The following is a 21,181-nucleotide window of genomic DNA, read 5'->3' as shown; positions in this document are numbered from 1 at the left end:
GTGATTTGTCACCCAAGATAAATAATTATACAAAAATATAAGGTTGAACCCTGAGTACATAGAATATATTACTTGACAGGTCTCAGTGTGTCAGTGTCTTTATAACAAAGCTACAGAATGTCTAGGTACAAATAACAGTATATACCCATGTGAGCAGCCATATAAGACTTATGCTAGCCTGGCAACATTCTCACAATGCTGGTGTTAAATCTTAAATCTTAATGTAGCTCGTTAGACTTTGCAAATCAGTGCTAAATGCAAAATACAACTGGGGCTGACACGTATCATACTTGGGATTTGGTCATAAACCAAAGTAATGCACAAATTTAATATTTCAGGAGAGGTCTGCTAAGGGTCATCAAGTGCCAGTAGAGGGCTGTTAAAGGGGAGAGTTAGAGATGATGCAAACGGCTGTGATGGAGGCGAGACACTGTCGGCCAGAAGAACAAGCTGTTAGAAGGTTAGAGGTGTGGACGGCTAAAGGAAAGACTTTTATGTCAATGTCAATGTCTTCATGAAGACAGAGGTTAGCGTCCAAAGCCATTGAAAAACTGAAAAGAGAGATGAATGTTGGCGTTAAGCAAAAGGTTGTAGACCCGTTATCAGCAGATAGAGGACAAATGATGAGATGAATGTGAATGAGATAATAATTGAATATGCTGCCGTTAGTTGTAAAAGGTTAAGGGCAACAGAGACTTGCTCACCTCAAAAAACCAAAAGGTGCTTGAGGCCCTGTGGTGATTACCTGGAGAGATTCGACGGAGCTGCTTTGTGAAATGTTGGCAGCATATTGGTTGGATGTACCGAATAAAAGTGGCAAGGAGAAGAGCTGAGAGCTCCTTGATCAAGCTGTCAGGTGAGGATGTGAGATCTTCCTCTCAACACCAGGATATAGATCTATGCAACGAGAGAGCCTCGAGTCTGGATTCCCACTGTCGATGGGAAACAGAGCGATCACTGCCTTATCCACAAGAGCACGGCCAGAATCCCAAACAGCTGAGAAGGTGAGTAGCAGCACAAACAGATGAGTGTTTCAAAATTCTGTACCACTACTGTGTAAGAGTAGATCTGAAAGACAGATGGGCAGGATTTAAATAACATTTAAAAAAAAACACAACATCCAGTGATTTATTGGCTCGAGAAATGTAAGCAGAGAGAGAATATTGGCCAGATGTGGTGACATCAGGATTGTGAAGGGAGGAATTTGACAGCAGAGGAAAAAGATTAATAGATCATTGCCAATGTGAGCCCATCCCAGATAACGTATGGATGGGGCTCTTCTGGCAATAATGCGGCTCTTCTGGCCTTCTTGTGGCCTGCACAAAATGGTTGTGAGCCTAAACCTGCTGACTTAAATAGCCAATGTGGTTCAAATATCCCAAAACAAACGTCGGCCTCTTTTTGCAAACATGCGATGCTCTAGGCAAGGTGAAATCTGGATGTGAACCTGAAGTGGCCCACGTGGTAAATGGTGAATACGGCCTAAACATCTCAAAACTAATTTGGGCCACCCTTGGTTGACATGTAGTTATTGCTTAGTTGTTGCCCAGATCTGGCAAACAGGAGCCGACCGCCAAAGGGCCACCATTCCACAGATGACCGTGTGGCGGTGAGACATATGGTTTGCTATGTGGGAGATATTCCTTTGCCAAAGCTTCATTCAAAATGTCTGTCACATTCATAATCTTTCTGAAACAGCCAAAGGTCCTCAATGTTGGGTTGTGACCTTTTACATCTGCCAATTTTTTATAAATGTATCCTAAACAGGATATTTGAACACCTCCAGTTATATATTTTACAAGCAGCCATATTGGGGTCTAACTCCAAGAGACTATTATTTCACAAACTCACTTTGCTGGTTTACAATCTACCCTCAGCCCTCTCAGTCCCATCCCACGGGTCCATTAGCTGCCAAAATATGTGCATATTTGTGAGCCCCCATCGAGAATCTAATTGTCCCATTATGGATATGTTCACTTTTTGGAAACCGTTTATAAACCTCATATTCCTGACACATAATGTAAAGTAGGACAGCCACGTTTGACAAGGTGTGAAATACGCATCTCTCAGCATTTGAGTTTTTCTAATGATACCTTAACTCCCAACTCCCAACGAGCTATAATTTATGCACCTTTTAGAAAAGTGTTTATGTAGAAAGTGTTGGGGTAGAGTCCTGAGTGATCTGAGTTTTCAACAATGGGTCGTAAAACTTGAGACCAGGCTCGGGAAACCCCTTACATTAGAAATCCAGCATGGAGCTCTTATCTCCATGTGGCAGCAGATCACTTCCTGGGTCCTGTGAAGGACCCCACTGTAAGCCGCTCCCTGAGACTTGACTTCTGACCTTTCCATTGGCCGCAGGCCACACTGACCCCTGACCCCTCCTCCAAGGAGGCTGGCCTCCTCCCAGGGATACAAAACCCCTGGAATCAGAGAAATCACTCTCTTTTTCCTCCGATGCTGACGTCGCCACTAGACCCCCCCTCGGGGGTCTTCATAGTCGACCCAGTAAGCTAATGGAGGCGATTAGACGTTTGTTTTATTCATTTCAATTCATTTCATTCATTTATTCTTTTATCTTAGTTTACGTTTTATTTTGGAAAGGACTTTTCCTGTTTTAACTTGAAGGACCGAAACAGGAAATTACCCGCGGAACGATCTCAGACTGTTTCCTTTTCCACACGGACTTTACTTTTATTCTTTCTCCACACGATCTACAACGGCTACAAGCAGCCGCACGTTCCTGTGAGTGACCACGAGCTCCGCTGCTGCAGAAGAAGACGAAACCTCATCTCGCCACGGAGCACGACGGATCGGCTCCGGCCCAGCTGCGGTGCTCACGAGAGCCCGCCTGAGAGACTTCAAGCTATTCACTGAACCTCCGGGAGATTCGCGCCGATGCGCATGCAACCCACGAAATCACGGTCACAGTAAGAGGCTTATGTTGTCTGGGCAGATGTTAGTTTTAATACGTAGCGTATTGATTTAATACTTGAGTGTATTTTGTTGAGGGAACCTCCGTGTTCCATTGTTTTAGCCGGCCACTACTCCGAGCCGCTACTTCCGGTTTCCGGTTTGACGTCAATGTTTGGTGTTACAGTAAATAGGGCCGCGAGAAGCGCCTCCGCCCGCACTGTTAACGTCTGTGTGAGTCTGCAGTGATTTCACCGATCAGAACCTCGGCCCACAACGTTCGCTTGAGGGCTGAGGGGTGAATCACTGTTAATTCATCTCAGGCGTATTTTTAAGAGCTTCTTTGAACTCTCCTTACATGTTTTCTCTCTCTCTCTCTCTCTCTCCTTCTAAACCGACCTATACACACTTCCGATCTGTATTTATAATACAGGTCATGTCACATAGTTAAATCTATGCTTAGAGAGGCTGAACACATCTGGAAACCATTCGGCCCCCAAAGCCAAGCAGAGATAAGAATTCTCTTTGTCTAAAATTTCCTTTGTGTAATTCATGTGACGACCACCAGTGTGCGCTCCGGCCACATGGTGTCATTAACATATTCTCCATTTTGGATAACGTTAAGTTAAACCACCATCTTGAGTCTATTATTGCCACGCCTTCTCTCCCTCTCTCCTCCTATTCTGGCTCTAAATTCATAACGGCTCCGCCATCTTGTTTTGTAGTCAATCCGCCATTTTGAGAGTTTTTAGGCCTTGATTCCACGAATCATGATCGGCCTCCATCTTAGATGTGATGTCACTACGTGACTGCGTCATCACCACGCCCCTTCTTTTTCTCTCTCTCTCTCGCACACACACACACACACACAAACACACACACACACACACACACACACACACATTGATAGACACAGACAGATACACACACACAGAGACACATAGATGGACCAGAGGTTACATGCGTGTTCTAAATTGTGATAAGCTGCTGTTGTTATCTTTGAAATATGGGAGTTTGTTAAAATGATAAATCATTAAATAACACTAACTTTATTTCACATACACACACGTAGACACACACACACAGAGAGACACTTTGACACAGACACACACACACAGAGACAGACATACATAGGTAGACCGCAGGTTTTACATGTATTTTCTGAATTGTGATAAGTGCTGCTGCTGTGTTTATCTTTGAAATATCGGAGCTTGTTAAAATGATAAATCATTGAATAACATTATAACTTTATTTCCCCTTTTTAATAAATACTTTTGTAATTAAAGTATCTGTAGTCTGTGATTATTTGTGCATAAGTGTGTGATTGCAGCTGGATTATGATTGCCTGTGCTCGAACTTAGAAGCCTTCACTGTTTATTAAGTAATCGTTAATATTAAAATATTGACATTATTAATTTGACATTTATCATTATGAGACTGATAATTATAGCTTGACATCGTTGGTCCCTGGAAACCAGGGTGGTGCCCCCTTTCTCAATTATTAATATAGATAGTATTATTCTTAAATTGATAATTTTATTGTTTTTGACTAATTATTTTCATTATTCTTGGTTGATAACCTTATCATTGTTAATTGATAGCTTGTACTTTCTAATTGATAATTCCTATTTTCTCATTAGTGGTTTTCTTGTTATTTGATAACTGATCATCTTCAATTAATAATTTAATTATTTTTGATAGATAATTTTTATTAGTTTAATAATCATATTTCATGATTATTAATAATTAGCCAACGTCAAGTCTACTCCTATTGCACAACAAAAGGAATCCAGAAACTTATGAACACCCAGATTCTACCTTACTCATGGAAAGCTGGACTATATCAAGGCATCTCTGAGGACAACTGCGCAAATGTTCAGCCAGGGAGTATCTCCCAACTTCTTGAAGTGTTCGGCAAACAGATGAAGGATTTCTGATTTCTTTTTGACGACTGACTTATTTCACACTTTCAGTTTCTGCTCTGTCTTCCTCTTCCTGCGTATCCAAGTCTTACCTACATGGAGCAACAACAAAAAAAATAAAGGCAGGAAAGGGAACAACAGCAAGAAAAGGCATTAGCTTTTCTCTGATGGTGGCATCTGGCCACCAAGCTGTGTGAGAGACATGGATGGACAGTTCCACGCTGGGAGACTCCATAGGCCTCCACTGTTCGGCACGCTGTGTGCCGTGTCTCTGTGCAGGAAGTCATACAGTTTGTCCTTGATGCAAGCAGATCAGTGTGAGGCTGCAGGGAAGATGGTCGGATAAAAAGGAGAAAGATTGTGTAAGAAATGTCTGCAGTGCCCCTCACCTTCGACAGATGTTCTATTGCTTTTTGAAATCGTCGCATTTTTGCATGTATTAATGACTGAATACACAGAAATCATATAGAGTCCTGAAGGTCCCTTTGAATAATTTATATTGTACGTGCAAGGAAACCTGAAGTGATGACTGACACACAGATGTCCTTCCAGCTGTGTATTCCCATGAATGTGAAAGGACATTAAGATTTGGCGGTTGAAGTTATCATGGAACGTACTCGATACAATGTACTCGATACAAAGCACTTTGAAATAGCTTGACAGGACGTAAGGTACCACTGTCATCAACGGTTGGTAAAATGACCTCATAATCCTCTGCTGTTATTGGATCAGTGTAACTATCAGATCTAACGACTCCCGGGAGGAAACCGCTCATTACACTTTGACCGTCGTGTGAAATTTCTGACAACAGACAAAATGGGTTTAAGTCTCTATTTGGCATTCTCCAAAGGCAAATCTGTCCTCATTTAGGGTGGAGGGATAAAAGATGACTCATTATGTTATATTGCTTTGCTCCGTTGCTGCAGAGTTTTGTATTCCTCACACCCGGCTGTTCCTCCTGCGTTGACCTCATACGTATAGTTTCTGGATGACGACTCTGCACTTAAACAAGACCTTTAGAGTGAGACTATGTGGATTTTACACAAGCAAACTGGTAAGTTAATGTAGTGAAGAGGAAAAAGAGTGTTTAAGTGTAATGGTGGATCATGAAGGTGGATCTGGTTATGCACGAATACTTAAAACATTGGTGGACCTCTTAATTTATGCTGATTCATGCTTTTCGCATAAATCTTTTTAATGTTGTTATTTTGTTAATGTGCTTTGCCCTCACATCTATTGCACTACTGTCTGTTTTGTTGATGGATGGATGGATGGATGGATGGATGGATGGATGGATGGATGGATGGATGGATGGATGGATGGATGGATAGATGGATGGGTTATGATTTTTAGATTTTTTTGATTAACGTCATGGAGCCGCTACCAGACCAAGTCCCTGTGAAGCAAGACAATAGTTTTTTTTTATAATCCACATTTCATACATCAAGATAAATTCCTGGAGATGTTCAGGGCCATTAAAACAACACAGCACAACACAGAGATAAAAGGAAGTGAAAAAGCACAAAACAAAAGAGATGAAAAAGAGCTGAGTAAAAGAGGTAAAATTATTTAAAAGGAGGAAAGAAGTAAAAAAGGCTAAATCTGTTTAAACATTTAGAGATAAGTTTAAGGACTAAAATAATGCAAGTGATAGTTGGATATATATATGTGTGTGTCTAAAGAAGTTATTAAAATACAAATCAAGTAGAATAATTTTGTAAAAAGGCACTTGTGAGCAAAATGGATTTCAGTCTTGATTTAAAAATGTAAAGTTTAAAGGCTGCTTCTCCTTATTTAGACTCCGCCCTGGGAACCACTAGCAGACCACTCCCCAGTGATCTCAGTGGTCTCACATGGTCATATTCCACTAGCATGTTTGTTATGTATCTGAGGCCTCCATCAAGATATTTAAAATGTATGCTATAAAACCTTCAAATTAATCTGAAGAACAGGGGAGATGTGGACTTTCCTGTTTGGGTTTCATCAGAATTCATGAGAACTCAGTTTGTTGTGGTTTAAAAAAAGAATCCAGACAATTCAAAAATTGTCAAAGGAAAATAAATGTTAATGAGCTGAGGGGTGAAAGATGGTTCTGATATAAAAATAAGTATTCAATACTTGGAATACTAAATATAATACGAGTACACTGTTTTTCTAAATATGCAATTTGGGTAAAAACAGACGGAATTCCAAAATTCAAAATCGCTGTGCTTTTGTTCCACACTTTCAAAAAACAGGAGATTTACAAGACTATTATTTACAAGATGACAGTATGTAGAATTTATTTATCTTCGCATTTATATGTTGTTATATGTTTATAGATAGACGGAGAGCTGCTTTGTGGACACATCCAGAGGCGCAGTTATGGTGGAGTTCTATTGTTCCTGTCGCTTCAGCGTTCATTACAGCTGTTCTGGGATGTGTGAGACAGCCGTCCCGGAGGGGGGGGGGGGGGGGGTGATGCACGACTGCTTTAACGATCACATTTGCAGGAGGCGCTGAGCGATGGCCAGTTTCTTGTTTAGCCAACACACTGTCGAGATCTATGGCCGTGATGTAGGATATTTCTTAAGTGGAGTCCCAGCGTGGCCATTGCGAACAGCTGATGAAGCCTTTTTTTGATACAGGCAGACTGACCCCACTGCAACAGAGGTACAATGCCAGATTAAACAGTTTAAGGGCAATGGTGGAGACGACCTTCGGGAGACGAGAAGGTCGATGGAGGTGTCTCCTGAAGAGGAATGTCTGCCAATTAGACCTCACAAAGAACAGGGTTGTCGCCTTTTGTGTTCTGCTGCGGAGAGGATGGGGATCAGTAGTTTTAATAGGTTGTAAGATAACATGTGAACATGGAGCTTCCTGTTTGCACTTTACAAGGATGTCAGCAACAGGAAGGAGCTCAAGTGTGAACTCCAATTCACAGACAGAGCGGAATAGTTCTGTTCTTACATGTTTTCTTATCTTTATTTTTATTTCATTTGACACATTTTTCCGGATTTACTTATTTACCCTGTTGAGTTATTTTGAAAACACGAGTTTTCCAGGTGTCATCCTAAAGTGACGCTTGCCTTTCTGCTTGAGTCTCTGGTATCCACCTTTATAAATGTGATTTGGTGTAAAGTGCTTTTTCATGCAGTGTTTTCTATCATGCAAACACCAAGATGTCCACAGACACACACTCGAATGGACACAACGCACTGTCCTGCCCTTGAGCGAGCTGCTCTGCTCCTGAACAGATGAGAGCACAAACACCTTCAGTGAAAACTCTTCTATTGTTCGGGCCTCCCAGCCTCAAGTCTCACTGGTGCTTTACTTTGCAAACAGGGAAACTTTACTCATGACTTTACAGATTTCCACCAGACTTCAGGCGGCTCTATCTCGCAGCTTTTAAACATCAATCACCAAAACCGTGGCATCTGCCCATGCAGCAGACTGTGGAGATCTTACCCTATATGCCTGTTCTCTGCGAGTTGTGTGAGACATGCTGCTTCCTTGAGTTTCTTTGGACTTCCCTTTGTGACTCGCATCCCGCACCATCTGTTACTCTGCCTTGCCATTAACTCAGACTGATCCTTGTGCTCTGTGGCCCACGGAGGGTACGAGGAGGAAAATCAAACTCATCTCTCTGCCCTGCCAACTGCGCTCACAAATCGACGCTGAAAAAACCTGGAACCCGCTCTCCCGCAGTCTGTTAGCATGACAATGGACGCAGTCAAGTCTCTCAGCACCGGAGACAAGCAGCCGCTAACAAAACCACGCTTTCACGAGACCTTCAGTTCACTGGCTTTGATTTCAGCGACAGCCCCAAAGTCTCGAATGATCAGCCCTGAAGCCCCAAAGTCATCACACACAGACAATCACGGGTCCTATTCTGCACCTTTTGGCCCGAGGTGTCACTTTCTCACCGACTGGGGCCCCGGCGCTTTGAAAACTCAGACAATGATCCAGGAAAATGACAGCAAACCAACGCTGACATGGATCCCAGTGCTGCTACCTCCCATTAGCATTCATACTTTTTGATTGCAACCACATTGATACGAATTTCCTCCCAAATATCCTGACATGATGTGGCAGACCTTGCCATTTTATTTCTAGATCAGGAGTCAGCAATTCTCTGCAGGTATAGCTTTGGAGGCAGCGTGTTAATCTCAGATTTTTTCTCTACCAAATGGAACAAGGATATCGGGCTGTAAAATCTGTATGCAAATTAAGTCAATATTAATTCTGGCTCAAAATTCAGTTTTCGACAAAACGACTCCCTTGGCATATCTAAAGCGAACATTTGTTACAGAGTGTACATGCTTTCTTTGTTAGTGTAAGTTGCAGGATCCATCTGGCTCTGCTGGAAGAATTAGTCACAGATGTAAGAATTAGGGAACATTGGAGAGGATGTAGGAAAAACCTTATTAAAGGAACAGTTTCCCATTTAGTTTGTTCATAAAGAAAGTTGTTAAAGGTGATTTATAAGCAAATCTATACAGCAGAGGTTACAGCCATCTGCTACTTAGATTAGCTTAGCATGAAACGGCATAAAAACAGTGACGGCTGAGGCTCAAAGGAAACAAAACGCATCAAATAAAGCAGGTTTAAAAATATCAACTTCTAGTTTTACTTCTAGTTTGTTTTTCAGCAGGATAACACATAAACGTTTAACAAATTTTCACAAAACTTGGTGGAAGGATGCAGTGTGGGTCAGGGAAGAACCCATTATATGTTGGGATGGATCTGGATAACATATTTTAAACTTTCTTCACCTACGCACATTTCTGACATTTTCATCACTCTCACAGTAAATAATTCATGGAGCTTCTTGATAGAAATCAGTCATATTTAAGAGGAATTTGGAGGAGCTGTTAAACCATGTTTTCGGTTTTAATGCAGTATTTAAAGTTGGTTAAATAAAAGATGTAAATAATATAATTCACTGCAAACTGTAAACTCTAAAGAAAACATATATTACTTTTTATTGATCGGACAAATCTTGCACTAAAGAAATATTAAGTATTTCCAAAAAATGTCTACCCTAAGTGACCTCATGTACTTTTAAACTCAGTAATTTCTGGTTGTAGCCACAAGGTTTATATACTGTTTTTGGCTAACAGCACAGAGTAAACTCCACTCGATGTAAATAAATCTTTGTGTGTACATCATACTTTATTGGGCAAAACTTAATAGCGCCTCAGGATATTTATCTCTAGTAGTGGTGACTTTTACTCTTGGATTAACACTGCATAAAATGTAGGTTATTTATAAATGATTTATGAACTTTTTGGACTCTTCTCAGTCTGATAACTTTAAGATGTTAAATAAAATATATTTAAAACAGCTGAAGTATAACGAGGACGATATTCTATAAACCTTTGTCCTCAAATGTCTCCTCACGTCACACTTTTCACTGCAGTTGGGTTTTAAATGTGAAACTAACTGGGGGAAGGAGTCAATGGGCAGATGAGATGACAGAAACTGGAGACACTTTACTCCTCGGCAAAGACGTCACTTACAATCTGCCAGATATCAGTAATTAATTACCATGAGCAAGTGCCATGATATTATCAGCCACGAAAAAAGTGGAATTAAGAGGGATTTATCAGCCTCTATTAATGCACTGTCTGGAACCTCTAATGGGCTGATGAATATATTATTCATCCTCCTTTGGAAGAACGGGTGTCGGGGGAGGGGGGGAGGGATTCTGGACACGAGAGCTGTCACACACACATGGAAAAAATTCAAGTAAAACCAAAAGCAGGACAAAATGATCCACAGCCAAATAAAGCAATTTTCTCGTCTTTTACTCAAAACGAGTTGTTTGTGTTTCTGATAAAATGTAAATCAATTCACCATGAAAAACATGAATGTTATTAACTTCATAATTATTTCTTGCTCTCGAAACATTAGAGCTGACCTGAAAGCCTCGCCGTGTTTAATCTTAAACCCATCAGGTAATTAGCATCACTTTTGAAGCACTGTTTGGAAAAAAGGTTGTAATTTAAATCCGAATGTCTCTCTAATGTTGCTTTTATATCTTGTGTTTGGTGTCCTGAGAGTTTGTAAACAAATGTGTTCTCGGAATGAAAGGAGAATAATAAAGCACCAGGAGACGCGAGTTGAACATTTAATCTTGGCTGATAATCACCAGCGCAAAGTAAATTAGAGAAATTGGTAAATTAGACTTTTGGGTCCATGGTTAGTTTAAATCCACTCCCTTATATTAGATTAAATCTTTAAAGTTGAGGTCTTAACTGCTCTGAAATATAACAATGCATTAACTGTAAAGTACAATTGGTTAGAAGCGTATTTCTCTTTATGAGCAAGTAAAGACATAAGCAGCATGTGGGAGGTGATGGACCCGTGATATTTTCCCTTTATGATATAAGAATCAGAAATTGGCTTTCCAGGCTGAACTTGATTTGTTTATCAGTTACAGTTTGTAACATTAAGTCTTAAACCTTCCTATCTGTTGTCAAAGAGCGATATGTTTACAAAGCGCATATTGCTCCTTTGGACGGGCCTGTATCTCCAATGAGAGATGAGTGAAAACAGGAAACACAAATCTTCAAAGTGGATCCTTGTTCCTGAAATCAAGATGGGATGCCTGTGGTGTGGCGGCGCAGCTCCTACCTGAGAGGTGCTGCTTGATAATAGTCATCCATTTTCGTCTACAGCAGACCAGTGAAGTGGAGACGCTCCCTCATACTGACACGTCTCCTGCAGTTATCATTCAGGCAGATGCATGAAAAACAGAATGATTTAGAGGGAAATGAGAAATATTCTGACAGAGTCGTTTTATTGTGCTCGCCATCGACGGTCAGCAATCTGTGACCAAAGCCTGTAAATATATGAGGCATTTTGGTTTTATGAGTCAGATTTATGCTCTGACGGAGCAACTTCCATCAAAAAGTCAATGTGGAGAGACCCCGACAGCAGCAAGTGCTCGGGAGATTTATCGTTCTGAAAAGTTTCCCGGCACTCTCTCCTATAACTTGAGATCATTTCACCCTCAGACATGTCATTTGTGGACTGTATGACAGTTTAGTTCTGTAAATAAAGGGTCACCTTTCCAAAATGAGGTCCAGTAAGCCTCATCATAAACACCACTACAATCACATTTTTCTCCATATTGACATAAGTGGCTTCGCAGCACTTACTGTGCCTGCAAAACATGCTCTCCCCTTCCCCATAGCGAGTGTACAGTAAGTTCATTGTGTCTTGTGGAGCCATCGGGTCACCTTGCAGGTGCGGCCGAGGTTTAAAGAGATTAGGTCCAGCAGCTCGCCCTGTGGAAGGTTCTGGTCTGTGGTGTGCAGCCGCATGCCCGGACCTTAATTGGCTCTGGTGGCAGTGAGCGTCCTGCCGTTACCGAGCCGAGCGCTGGTCAGGGGTCAGCCCGAAGCGGCTCCTGCCTGTCATCCTTCCTGTCATCCTGAAGGTCATCATCGTGGACCAGCATGGCAGGAAGAGACGATCTCAGCCACTTACCACGGTGCACGGCCAGGTGCACCACGGAGATCTGTGGACCAGACGGAAGGTCTCGAGGTTGGGGGGGAGAGGAGGGACAGAAAAGTTTACTGCGGCACAAATCTCTCTTCCTCCATCCATGGTGCTTGACTCTGGAGAAGTTTTAGACTCGTATCTGAGGTGAGCGATGTGTTTTTAGGTTAGTATCGGGGAGTTGTCACTGCCAACTGTATCGATCAGGGAGTCGTGAAGGAGACTTGGCGATGGAACGTGCTGCAGCCCACTGATGGATGTGGACAGGAACGAGAACCAGGAGACTAAACAATTAACACACCAGGACAAAGATTTGACTGTAAATCCATGACAGAGCTTGTGCCGGCTGCTACAGGACAGAGGAAGAAAAGGGAGAAAGAACAAAGACGCTGGCAGGTTTCAGATGACTCACCGTCGTGCGTAGAAAACACGTCAATGTGTAGAGAGAGAAACAGAAAGTGAAGGAGCAGGACGGGGAGAAAGAAAGAGAGAGAGAGAGCTGAGAGGAGAAAGAAGCCGTCTGAAGAGAGCGACCTTTTGCAAAACGTTGCTGAATAAAAATGTGCATCTAATAACCAAGAGGCGTTAAATGTCTCCATTTATTTCTTATGTAATTTTACACTCTACACTTTCTTCTGTTCAGATGAGGACTTTTCAAAGTGCTGATTAAAATGTTGTTTTTCAAATGTTGCACTCGAATAACCTGCAAGTCTTTTTTTACAAGTCTCAAGTTTTAAACCATGAAAAAACAGCTATTGAAATTCAAGTTTTTCCATATTTCATACTTTGCCGAGTCTATGCCGTTCATGTTCTTCCCCTTTTTTGTGTGCATGTGAAGAGTTTTTCATGTTTCCACATCGGTAAAGATATATTTTCATGCATGAATATATCCATTAAATGTCTTGTGAGAAAGCTTGGAATGTGTTTATCGAGACTGAACGAGGTGTTGTTGTTTTTTTTTTTACATAGAAATGAATATAGTTAAATCTGAAAAAGCTCCGCATCTCACATGCAGATTTCTTGTCTCGCTGTAGAAAATCAATTTGTGGGTATAAAAAAAAAACAACCTCCATGAATCACTGGCTGTTAGTTCTGAAAAACAAACGAACAAACTCGTGTACATCAGAACTGAAATCACAGTGAGAGCGGGAGCCAGAAAGTAATTTGACAACTTAAATTAAGCAAAAGGTGACGAGGTCTGAAAACTTTCTCAACTCAGAGTTGCAGCATTTCATTTCCAGTGCAACACGACATACAGTCAGACATCATCATTCACAAGTGGCTGCTCATGTACAGGAAATGTTAATGTGAGCCACTTACCTCCGAGAACACCCACACCAGGGCGAAGGGTGGGATGGGTAATTTCTTTCCTGCACTTGCACACTCATACATAATACACACAGACATACACAAAAAATATACACATGCTACAAGATTCATGCAGAGATCGTTCTCCACCTGTTCCTGAAACCCGCATCGAGTGATAATGATTTGGAAACTTTGATTTCCTTCTTTTCTTCGTTTCTGAAGATCTTTTCGATTTCACAGAGAAATAAATGTTCCCGCACCTGAACAGCGGAGATGTGAGAAGAATCTTTACAAAACTTCCCTTTATCCTCTCGTCACAAAATCCCAGCTAACAAAGCCGCGCATCACCTCCGCCACTCGACTTGTGGAATAATGAGGCCGTTCTCTCGGGCTCGCTCCCTCTCTCCCCGAGCTGATTAGAGGCATCGCACCCGAGAGAAGTTTCAGAGTTTTGATGATGGAGTGAAGCGCGTGCACGTCTCACACATCACCTATCGACCGATCTGGTTTTGAATTCAGTGTTAAAATGCCATAATTGTCTTTTTTTCCTCATCGTACAAATTAATGTGGAGTGGATACTTGGTGCGCAGGATCTGCCCGAGCTGCACACCAACAAGAAGTCAGGCGGGTAAACACAAACACCTGTGCTACCTTAAAACTGCTGCTATTAAAACCACACACATGTGCAGCTGTTTTAACAATAAACAATGTGTTTATCAGGAATATGAAAATGTGACATTTAGCTGGGCAACATTCACATAACCTGCTCAAACCTTTGACTCCATGATATCCAAATGAAATACAAATGCATTGTAAAGGACGGGTTGATTTCCCTGGATATGTCTGTGTACGTTTAAAATACTGGACACAACACAAATAATTCCCGTCTCACCGCGCCGCTACCTGAATTATGAAATAACCAGAAAAGAAATATATATATTTTGTTGCTTACAAACATGAGCTTCCCTGCAGAAGGTCAGACTGAGACCGGAGTAAATGAAGTACGTTCCCTGAACCAGCAAGAACCTCCTGCTTCCCCCTTTTCCTCAACACGAATCAGTTGTGCTTCACTTTCTAGGTTTGTCGTCTTGCCCTTCTCTCACTTTCTGTCCTCAGGAGAAGCCTCGTGTTTAATTTAATTCACGTTTAGAACAAGTACATAATTGAGAAATTACCCTTCAACCATCCATTTATTAATAGTCTCACATGTTTCACACTAATGGTCACTCCCTGTAGGAGGATGGTTCCTCTGCACTGATCGACAGCCACAGTCCTTTCCAACACCGACATCAACTTTTTAGCGACCAGAGAAAGAAGACGACCATCTTTATAATCATTGGACGGATACCAAGCACTTACTTTCCTCAGAGGATGAACTCTATCATTTCTCTGATCCTTTAACTCTTCTTCTAGTTACACTATGGTTGATGCTTGTGGTTCAGAGTGAAGATTCTTGGAATCTTTTGGGTTTCATTGAACCTGGCTGCTGAAATCGTAGGTCATGGTGATTCTCCGACTTTTCCTATGGCGCCATGAGGCCATTACTTATTCAGTGGAACATCTCAACATCTACAGATGATGCATCCTAATTCTATATTTCTGGCTTTGTATAATATTGTACGGGTTTCCTGGAAGAGCTATCCACAGGCCTCAGAAGATGAATCACAATACCTCGTCCAACTGGTTTTATTTTCTTGATATTGTCACAAGATGCTGATCTGTTCTTTAGTGACAACACTGGTTGAACCGAAGACGCCTCGAGAGATGAAAAATGTTTCATATAATCACATGATGAAGCCTCTATAAGACGTATGCACTGAGTGAGTAAGGCCAGACTGTGGTGGAAATGTTTGCAATCACTCGTCACTAAAACCATTTGTCCTTGTTTCAGTGCTCCTTGGCAAACCTTCCAGTTTAAAAGCCCAGTGCGCAGGAAGAGCGACTATTACTTTTATTCAAATATTCCCCCAAAATGAATTAAACCCTGAGATACTTTGAGCTCAATGCAAACATATTAACAATGATAATGACAATATTATAATGCTGAGATGACAGCTATAACATGTACAATGTTCACCATCTTAATATAATACTCATAATTAGCAGTATTCACACATTTTCATCATTAGTTCTGTGGGAACTTGATCATAAACCAACACGTGTAGTATTTATATCTGTGTCTGAGTAATTCTTCACAGAGTCACAGGGACGATTATTGACTCACCGTCACGTTGTTGGGTCAACACACTGAAAATGAATCATCACCAAACACAGCGACTCTTATTATATATATTACTCTTATTTCCATAAATGCTGAAAACACATCCTCACTCCGGGTAGAACCGGCGCCGGAGTCTCTCCCCTCTACCGCTAACATCGCCTCCTCACAGGAAGAAGTGCAAAATGTTAATTTGGAATTTCGAGTGCTTGAAAGAGACTGAGATATCACCTGGCTTGGTAACCCCCCCCCCCCCCCCCCCCAATGAAGAAGAATATATTAGCAAACGCATCCATGTATAACTCTTCGGAGTCAAGTCGAAACCCGTATCTCCTCCCTATGTTTGAGTTTCATTTAGCAACGTACAAACAACCTTCATATCTAATTATGTCAAGTGCACTTACACTTGAATTGCAACCACCAGTTTCTTCGCAGCAGTTCTGAGTAGAGCTATCCTCCCTCCGGCTAAAATGAATAAAAACATTACAAGGAGCCTGTACAGGATGGATTGGTTTTACCAGGAATTACCAATGAGCTTTCGTCCGAGTTTCTCTTGGTGAATCACATTAATGAACATCTTCAGGTTCACAATGGCTGAAAAGTTAAAAAATGGCTGCATCTGTTATCTTTGTTGTGCTTTCGAGGTTTTGTATGAAAACTCAATTTTCCTAATCAGCTTCTTACTCTGAGTGGCAGCGTCCAACAACTTTCAACAGTTTTCTGCTGCAGTTCAATCATTTCCCACTGGAGATTTCTGTGGTGACGGCTGTCGTTGTTGATGCTCGCTCGTCTGAAGTGGACCACGCCCACCTGAAAGAGGTGATGTCATGCATCTCCACGCACCAATCAGGATTCAGCAACATTTTACTCTAATGCCGATGAGTTGTGGAGTATCGGCCAGACCCCCGTCAATCAAACTCCAGTCACACAGTCCTGATGAGGCAGAAAAGCTGGTTTGTTCAGGAGATAAGAATAATTTTACATTTTATTATCTTACTGGCCCACCTGCAGAAAGATTATTTAAGTTCATTTTCATTTATTTTCAGTTAGTATTAACGTGGTGTTGTTATTGTTGACCAACTGGTAAATGTCCAATATTTACTCTACTTTATCTTTTTTCACCACCTACTCCCGAGTAAAACATCTGGCTCTAGCTGCAAAATGCTCCTCTTTGTTCACCAGCTGATTGCTCTCCACCGTCTTGTCACACAAATTACTAACGTCAAAACACATTAGCCGTTTGACACATTTGTCATTATGAAATATTATCACCACGGCCATTGTAATTATAACTGAATAACATTAAATGAAGCCCAGATAAACAACTATCAAAGTAAAGAGAAAAACATATTATCTGACGTGTGAGTGAGTTTTTGAATGACTTTGACAAGGGCGGCACGGTGATGCAGTGGTTGGCACCTCACAGCAAGAGGACTCCTGGAATTGACCCCAGCTCCCAATGCGACGGATAAGCTGGATGGATGGATGGATGGATGGATGGATGGATGGATGGATGGATGGATGGATGGATGGATGGATGGATGGATGGATGGATGGATGGATGGATGGATGGATGGATGGATGGATGGATGGATGGATGGATGGATGGATGGATGGATGGATGGACGGATGAGGAAACATCAGATTCTGATTCAAATGTTGCCAAATCCTGCCTACAAACAAATGTACAAATATAGAAATCTCTTACGTGAAACTACACAAACTGCTCTTCCAGTTTGTTCATGTAGGATTATTGTACTATGAAGCTCAGGGACTTACATTTGCACCCAATGCTGGAAATGTTCACGTAATCTAGTTGTTGGTATCTGGTCGTTGTTTCAAGGCTGCGCTTCACACAGTCTGAATCTTATTCACTGCAGTAATTTGCAAACCTAATTAAAATGTAATGGCATTCCCACAAAGCTCTGTGTGTGTTTCTGAGGAGAGAGCAGACAATCCAGGCTGCTTAGAGTTTGTTTGGTGAATGAAGAGTTTTACTAAAACCACAGCTACAGAATCTAATCTACATTAAGATGATAAAACAACACGAGGCTCATTCCTCAGACTCTTGAATGTTTGGCAGTTGCACTGTTCTGTGAGCTGCTTAAAGAACCGAGGACAGATGAAGAAGAAGAAGTCAATCTGCAGTTTCAGTGGGATTAGCTGCAGTCGTGCACACGCAGGTGCCAGTTTCACTTTGGAACCTCTAATGTAATTTTCTTAATTAGCTAATTCATGGTTTATGCATAGAAAGCCAATCTATTCACATATTTATTAATGAGAGTTTGACTTTGTTATCGTCTCTCACTGCGTCAAAATATGTTATTAATGAATGAAAAGCTATTAGTCCTGCATTCAAATCTTTACTCGACGGGTGAAATGAAAGTTTTGCCAAAGAAAGCATATTTTCATAAGATGGTGAGGTGGAGTTCTGCATTGAGCCTTGCAGCAGCTGCCGGGAAGAAAGATCTAATATCCCCCTCCTCCTTTTTTTTGTATTTCATTTCAAGATTATGTTTGGGGTACATAATTATGACACTCATTAAAAGCTCCTTTGCTGAAACAGTGTCAAATGGGGGGGAAATATCCTCGGCTGCGCTCCAACTCATTAGAATCCCCGATGACGCTTTATGGGATCAGCTTTTTTTTCTTCTTGTATTAGCCGCCACTATTTACCATACAGCAGAATGGAAATATTACTGTCATAACTTGTAATTACGTGCGAGTACAACTGTTAATTTAAGTTGGTGAAGGAGCGGCAGATTGAGAAGTGTGATGTGGCGCGCCAGCGGTCACCGGGGTGAACGGGCACGGTGACAGCTCCGGCCTCGTCAACACGGTCGTCTGTTATTTTGGCCCAAACATCAGAGAGCTGACAGCGAATGTAACAATACACGAGGCTCAGAGTTTGGCGGGGAAAAGAGCAGCGCGGCGTTTCTCGGCTTTGGAGTCAGGGCCTGTTGTGGGGGGTCACTGAACACTTCGAAGAATCATGCGTTTCATATATTTTTAACTAAAGAGCCTGCACACACGCTCCTGGAAATAGAACGCGAGCATACACCGTGTTTAAATCAACATCGCGACGGGAAAACCAGTAAATGCTGAGGTCAGCAGGATTTAGAGTCTGAAAAGGGGGTCGTGCAGAACAGAAGTTGCAGAAATCCTAAAGAGGGATTTATGTTTCAGCAATAAAAGGGAATCAGGAAGTTCAGGATCCAATCAGATTCTTTTATTTGTAGAAAAGAAAATAGAAACAGCACGTTGCGTTAGAAAACAGAGTTATATGTCACTAAGTTCATATACAACTTCAACCCAAATATTTTGTAGTACAAAATGTTTGATTTGATGATGGATACTAAAATAATATAATATGGTGATGCTAAATTTAGCTGCAAACTTGAAATTAGACCTAGTAATAATAACCAAACGTAGAGAATGTGGAATTCTGGTAAATGTTCATTACACAAACAGCAGTTATATGTGCAAATGTCAAATACTCTGTTGTACATGTACACAGAAAGAGTTTTTTTTACATCTGCACTTTTGGAGACATTTGTAAAATCTCTCTCCGAGACATCCAAACGCAGGAGAAGGTTTTTTTTGGTAAATATTAGCATTAGTGTGGACAGGGCATTAATTTGTCTTTACTAATTACTCCCACTCAGCTACATTATCCAGGCAGCATTTCAATCAGTTGTCAGTTTTGCATTTTGAAAGAGCCTCTTGTACCTTTTTTTTCAGTGTGTGGGAAATATTTTTTCCTGAGCTGAGACCTGAGATTCTGTTTCCTCCACGACGGAGCTGTGCAGTCGGACCCTGAGGGTTTCCTCTTTTTTTCTTGAAGAGATACAAACAGCAGACGTTCACACTGACAGCCTGGCATCTGGTTTGGAGTCCTGCCTGCATGTCCTGCTGCGCCACTTTAGACGTTTATAAATGTGAAAGTCACCGAACAAAAACCCTGGTGTCTTTCAGTCATGTAATCACGAATCATCAGAACAAGGACTTTCTTAGACGAAGACAAACGCGAGGTCCTGGACGTGCTATTTTAAAGGCAAATCCCTGCAGACAGAAGAAACACTCCTCTGCAGCCTCTCCACTCTTGACTGACGCACTGCAAATTTGATCATGTCTCTTTAAAGTAAGAGAAATCGAAGGTCGCTCTGCACTTAAGTTCCATTTAATCTTACCCGACAGAAGAGGAGGACGGTGTCTAGATTATGTGCAGGTGGCTGCGGGCCTGGAAGCACGCCACCATCTTGATTATCCAGCCAAGGCTTAGATGTGCTCTCCTCTTGTGCTGCTGAATCCCATCCACCGCCGATGAACTCTATTTTACTAATAAGCGTGTGTGTCCATGTGTGATATTGTTTCCGATTTCTTAAAACCTGATCTGCTCTGAGCAGCCACGAGGCGCAGATTGAGGATAGAAGTGTTTTCTTTCCCTTGTGTGTGTGTGTGTGTGGCCGTAGCTGATTGTAGATTCACTCGTGTTCAGATGTATTTATTTGTGAATCCACTCAAACCGTCCGCTTGACATCACAGGTACAAACACTCTCCCTGCACTTTCAGATAATATAGTACGTGCCCTGAAGTTTTGCAGCGAGCCAACGCGTTTAATTGGCTTTTCTCTTTCCCTGTGTCCACTGTGAATTCCTCCGAGTGTCTTTTGTTTCTCACAGAGCTGCTGAGAGGTCAAACCTCCCTGACCTGGGAGCGTCCTGCCTTGTCAGTCTCATGACCCAGTGGGGCCAGAGCGTCAGCACAAAAAGCAAAGTGCATTCACACTCGGGGCTTCAGTGAAAAAACGCACTGTGCCGTTGAAGTTTATCTTAGTTTGCATGTTGAAATGTTGTTTTTTTACTATAAAAGACTTTAAAATAAAGGACAAAGACGCCAAAACATTTGTTGTCATCAAGCCTCATTTCTGTCTTTGATTACCTATGACACGTGTCCTGTAGGGGGGATGAAATTTACGGAATGCCAATGGGGTATTGCTTTGGCCACAGATGAAAATTGTTTTAGCATCAATTGTTTCTGAAACACACGCACAGTTCATGTCAGAACACTGAGCGCAATGAACAAACAACATCTATTGTCTCCCCGGTGATGTGATTCTGAGCATTGGGTGATAGACTGTGCTGCTATGGGGATTGGCAGCATCTCAAGATAGCTCTGAGGCTTCTCTCGCTGCCATGTTTTATGGTTAAGCAGCCAGCAAATTGGGAAAGTGGCTTTATCTAATTAGAAAATACATTCCTTTAGCAAGTAGTCCCCCAGGCAGAATCATCATTATTTAAGCTGGCTGGCCTTGAGAGAAGCAGCAAGCGAC

The sequence above is a fragment of the Limanda limanda genome, chromosome 7 (genome assembly GCF_963576545.1).
Source record: "Limanda limanda chromosome 7, fLimLim1.1, whole genome shotgun sequence".
Lineage (NCBI taxonomy): Eukaryota > Metazoa > Chordata > Actinopteri > Pleuronectiformes > Pleuronectidae > Limanda > Limanda limanda.
Note: the sequence above shows the minus strand (reverse complement) of the source record.